Genomic DNA, 6,000 nt, shown 5'->3' on the forward strand with positions numbered 1-6,000 from the left:
CTGTGACCCTATTCCCTTGACTGTAATAGGCTTCCTGATTTAAGAAAACTTGCTTTGGACTTTGGACTACCATTGTGCCTTGTTTCCTTTCGGTGGTTTCCTGCTTCTCTGAAAGTCAGATGCTTGTTTGTCTAGTTAGCTGACCCTTGGCCCAATAAGCCTCCTGATATCTCTGTTTGTCTTGTTGTCCATTCACCCACGCCTTCACCAACCATTGGCACATATTACAATCTCTCAATCCCAGCAACTTGCCCAGACCAACTGACCTGACAGCAGTATAAGTGCAAGTGCTGCTAGTGCCTAGCAGACTCCTGATTAAAAATAGAGCTTAAAATAAAGGAAGCAAATGAAATTTTTTAAGTTTTCTATGCATTTGGAAGGCTAAAGTTAAAAATTCTACATGTACCACAAGAATGAAAAAGGATGCCTATCTCACTCCCTATACAAAAATTAACTCAAAATGGATCAAAACTTAAACATAAAAGTGAGTACTATAAAATTCCTAGAAAATAATGTAGGGAAACATCTGCAAGATCTTGTACTATGTTGGGGTCCCTTAAAACTTATACCCAAAGCACAAGCAACAAAAGAAAAAATAGATAAATGCTACTTCCTCAAAAGTAAATATTTTTGCAACTCAAAGGAATTTGTGAAGAGTGTAAAAAGGTAGCCTATTCAGATGGCTCTGGAGCTCAGTGCCTTGTCAATGGGCCCTACTTTGGAATTTATGTTCCTGAGTGGGATGGAGTTGGACTCAGAGGTGAACTTTCTACACATGCCTCTTCTGTCACTTTTTCTGAACCTGTGGTTGGCATTGGGGTTGGTGTACACTCAAGAGACTTGAGTCTCTGAACTGGCCATGTGCCAGCTGGGCCCTGACCCTCAGCAGAGTTGCATCTCCTACACTCCAGTTTGGTGGACTTATCCAGGTCAGCTAACAGGGAGGTGAAAATGGTCAACCACCACACGAGGGAACAGAGAGTGCCTACAACTGTAGGGAGGATAATCACATCCATCAGTCATGTGCGATCTAAGCCCTGTCTCGATTTAGAGATGGAGTGGACATCACCATCCCAGGGTTCACAGGATGGAGGAATAAAATATGGTTTAGAGTGGACTTACTGACATTCTACTATAGAACTATTGTGACTCTAGCAATGGAAGCAATTGTATCATTGATGTGGAACAGTGGCCACGGGAGTTGCTGAGAGCAGGGAGAGGGAAGAAGAGATGTGATATGCAGGCATTTTCAGGACCTGGAGTTGCCCTAAATGATATTGCAGGGACAGATGCTGGACATTATATTTCCTACCATAACCTACTGAATGTTTTGGGGGAAAGTGCAAACTACAATGTAAACTATAATCCATGTGGTGCAGCAGTGCTCCAAAATGTATTCACTAAATGCAATGAATGTGCCACAATAATGAAAGAAGTTGTTGATGTGGAAAGAGTGGGGGAATGGGGGGGGTATAGGGGAACCTCTTATATTTTTATTTTTTTTTTTTTTAATTTTTTTTTTTATTGACTTTGTAATAATATTACATTAAAAATATATATGTGAGGTCCCATTCAACCCCACCCCCCCACCCCCCCTCTCCCCCCCCCCCCCAACAACACTCGTTCCCATCATCATGACACATCCATTGGATTTGGTAAGTACATCTTTGGGCACCTCTGCACCTCATATACATTGGTTCACATCATGGCCCATACTCTCCTCTATTTATCATGTAGGCCCTGTGAGGATTTACAATGTCCGGTGATTACCTCTGAAGCACCATCCAGGGCAGCTCCATGTCCCGAAGACGCCTCCACCTCTCATCTCTTCCTGCCTTTCCCCATACCCTTTGTCCATTATGTCCACTTTTCCCAATCCAATGCCACCTCTTCTATGTGGACACTGGATTGGTTGTGTCCATTGCACCTTTATGTCAAGAGGAGGCTCAGATTCCACCTGGATGCTGGATGCAATCCTCCCATTTTCAGTTGTAATCACTCTAGGCTCCATGGTGTGGTGGTTGTCCTTCACCTCCATCTTAGCTGAGTGTGGTAAGTCCAATAAATCAGATTGTAGGTGCTGGAGTCTGTTGAGGCTCAGGATCTGGCTATCACATTGTCAGTCCAAAGATTCAAATCCCCTAAATATATCTTAAACCCCAACATTAACTGCACCTCCAGCACATTAGCATGAAAGTCTTATGAAGGGAGATCCCATCTGAGTCCAGATTCATCACACATAAACACCATTTCCAAAGAGGGGCCATCTGCCCTGGTAGTTAACCCCATCGGCCATGACCATAACTCCCATGGGTCTCTTTAGCCCTCAAAGGAACCAATATCTGGGGGTTGTATCTGCTTTATCTGTCTCTCTGACTCTGCTCAGTTGTGCATGAGGGCAAACCTTCTGCCAGCCTCCAGACTCTTTTTTAGAAACTCGTAGCCATATAAACTCATTTCTCCTTTCCATTTCCCCCTTACTTTAGGTCAAACAGCATTTTAAAGTCATGGTATTTTATGTAGACGTGGATATTCTGCTGATCCGCATTGAACCTTCCGTATAAGGTCATTTTCCAGTTGCATCATCAGTTGGTAGTTGATAGTGGTCCCTCGTTGCCAGGGAGGCTCATCCCCGGGTGTCATGTCCCACGCTGGGGGGAAGGCATTGCATTTACATGCTGAGTTTGGCTTCGAGACTGGCCACATTTGAATAACATGAAGGCTGACAGAAGGAAATTCCCAGGCACAAAGTTGCTCTAGGCCTTGTTATTATTTTGGGTTTATCAGCTCACAAGCATAGTCATTAGTATCAGGGGCTCACTGTTGAACCCTCACTCCCTCCCGGTCCCCACCACTGTACCTGGGAGACTGTCGCTGCTCCCCTAGGGACCACGACAGAGCACCACTGGCCGGGAACCCAGTACCCCCCCCTACTGTGGTTTTTAATTGTTGCCACTATGAGTATATCCAAACATTACCATGCACCCTGGACATATGTTCTGTACAGCTCCCTGTCAGTCATATATCATCTGTCATTGGTATCCCATACCAGTATCCCTCCATTGCCATTGTTGAAACACTCTGTGATCCAGAACTCCCCGAAATTTGAAGCCCAATATAATGTCATGGTCCCTTACTAGGGAATGGCATATAGCGATGAGTTTAAAGGATAGATAAAGAACTTGGATAAAGTTAGATAAAGAACTTAGATAAAGAATGTTGACTTGAAAAAATTTCCACATCCTATTTCCCCCCCCCCCCTAATTATTCAGCTTTTCTTCACAGGAGTCCTAGACCACAGCAATGTATATATATAATATACAGCACTCCCACACATCCACCAGAAAACCTTTTCCCTTCCACAGTGATACTCTTACGCCCTATTCATATCATATTTACTTAAAGTGATGTACAGAGTCTGAGACATTAGCTTTCTAACAAGGTGACATCTGTATTTACATTATGGTGCATACATTAGGATACACAGTTCTTTACATTTTTAGTTATCCTATGTTTTACATTATGGTTTACATTATCAGTCTGTCATCTCCTATATGTTATGGTGTAATATTACATGTTTTATATCCATCCTTGTGTACTCTCAAGAAACTCCTCTCTTACCCCCCATTTACTTTGGTTCCACACATTTAACGTCCATTTTCCCTTCCACCTTAGTGCCCTCAGTGATAGCCAACCTCCGTTTCCTGAGGAGCCACTTCCAGAGATAGATGGAATAGTGTTCAGGGCCTAACTTGCTCAACTGCCCCAATGCCCTGGGAGCCACCCTTTCTCTCGAGGGATACATTTCCCTCTATTGGATGGCATTAGTCCTCCCCAGGATGTGGGTCCACCCCCACTCTCACTACTTGGGTTTCTACCCCATGGTGTCACCCACTCTGGCAGAATGAGCATTTAGACATTCCCCAGGAGCCCGTCCTGCATCAGACCCTCCCCTCCGAGCATTCTAAACAGGTAACCCTCTTTATTATATTTTGATATGATTTTCTCGGCATTTTACTCTCCACCAACACCTGACCCTCTCCTGGTTCGTATGCTACCCCTCCCTCCCCCCACTTTTGGGCAACGTTACCCACCCGTCCCTCCCCAGCCACCCTCAAACCCGCAAAGCCCCAAGCAAAGGGAACCCCTTGCCCCCCTTTTATCTCTTCTTTGTGTTCTTACTTACCACCATCTCGTCTTAAATTCCACCCCTGCAGACATCGGCTCATATCCTTCCTCCACCCTCCGATTTCCTGCAAGCCTATCGTTCAGTCTCTTGCTATCTAGGGCAGCTTGTTTATTTCATATCATTGAGGTCATGTAGTATTTGTCCTTCAATGTCTGGGTTGCTTCACTCAACATAAGGTTCTCAAGATTCATCCATGTTATCACATGTGTTTGTAGTGTGTTTGTTCTTACAGCCGAGTAGTATTCCATTGTGTGTATATACCACATTTTATTGATCCACTCGTCTGTTGATGGGCATTTGGGTTGATTCCAACTTTTGGCAATAGTGAACAATGCTGCTATGAACATTGGTGTACATATATTGGTTTGTGTTCTTGTTTTCAGTTCTGCTGGGTATATTCCCAGCAGTGGTATTGCTGGGTCATATGGCAAATCTATGGCTAGTTTTTTGAGAAACCGCCATACTGTTCTCCAGAATGGTTGGATCCTTCTGCATTCCCACCAGCAGTGGATGAGTGTTCCCCTTCCTTCACATCCTCTCCAGCACTTGTATTCTTCTGTTTTTTTCATAGCTGCCAATCTTATGGGTGTAAGATGGTATCTCATTGTGGTTTTGATTTGCATTTCCCTGATAGCTAGAGATTTGGAACATTTTTTCATGTGCTTTCTTGCCATTTGTATTTCTTCTTCGGAGAAGTGTCTGTTTAAGTCTTTTTCCCATTTTTTAAATGGATTGTTTATCTTTTTATTTTCAAGATGTAGGAGTTCTTTATATATGCAAGTTATAAGTTTCTTATCAGATATATGATTGCCAAATATTTTCTCCCACTGTGTGGGCTCCCTTTTTACTTTCTTGACAAACTCCTTTGAGGTGCAGAAGGCTTTAATTTTGAGGAAGTCCCATTTATCTATTAGTTCTTTTGCTGCTCGTGCTTTTGGTGAGATATTCATAAATCCATTACCTATTACAAGGTCCTGTAGATGTTTCCCTACACTGCTTTCTAAGGTTTTTATGGTCTTGGCTTTTATATTTAGGTCTTTGATCCATCTTGAGTTGATCTTTGTATAAGGTGTGAGATGGTAATCCTCTTTCATTCTTCTACATATGGCTATCCAGTTCTCCAGACACCATTTGTTGAATAGGCCACTCTCTCCCAGTTGAGAGGGTTTGGTGGCTTTATCGAATATTATGTGGTTGTATATGTGAGGTTCTATATCAGAGCTTTCAATTCGATTCCATTGGTCTATATGTCTCTCCTTATGCCAATACCATGCTGTTTTCACCACCGTAGCTTTATAGTATGTTTTGAAGTCAGGTAGTGTGATTCCTCCAATTTCGTTTTTCTTTTTCAGTATGTCTTTGGCTATTCGGGGTCTCTTTCCTTTCCAAATAAATTTCATAGTTAGTTTTTCTAATTCCTTAAAGAAGGCTGCATTGATTTTTATTGGGATTGCATTGAATGTGTAGATCAATTTTGGTAGGATAGACATCTTAATAATGTTCAGTCTTCCTATCCATGAACAAGGAATAGTCTTCCATTTATTTAGGTCTTCTTTGATTTCCTTGAACAATCTTGTATAGTTCTCAGTGTATAAGTTCTTTACCTCTTTAGTTAAATTTATTCCTAAGTATTTGATTTTTTTATTTACTATTGTGAATGGTATTTGTTTCTTGATTTCCTCCTGATCTTGCTCATTATTGGTGTACAGAAATGCTACTGATTTTTGCGCATTGATCTTATAACCTGCGACTTTACTAAACTCATTTATGAGTTCTAGAATCTTCGTTGTAGATCTCTCAGGGTTTTCTAT

This window comes from Dasypus novemcinctus, chromosome X, assembly GCF_030445035.2.
Source record: "Dasypus novemcinctus isolate mDasNov1 chromosome X, mDasNov1.1.hap2, whole genome shotgun sequence".
Lineage (NCBI taxonomy): Eukaryota > Metazoa > Chordata > Mammalia > Cingulata > Dasypodidae > Dasypus > Dasypus novemcinctus.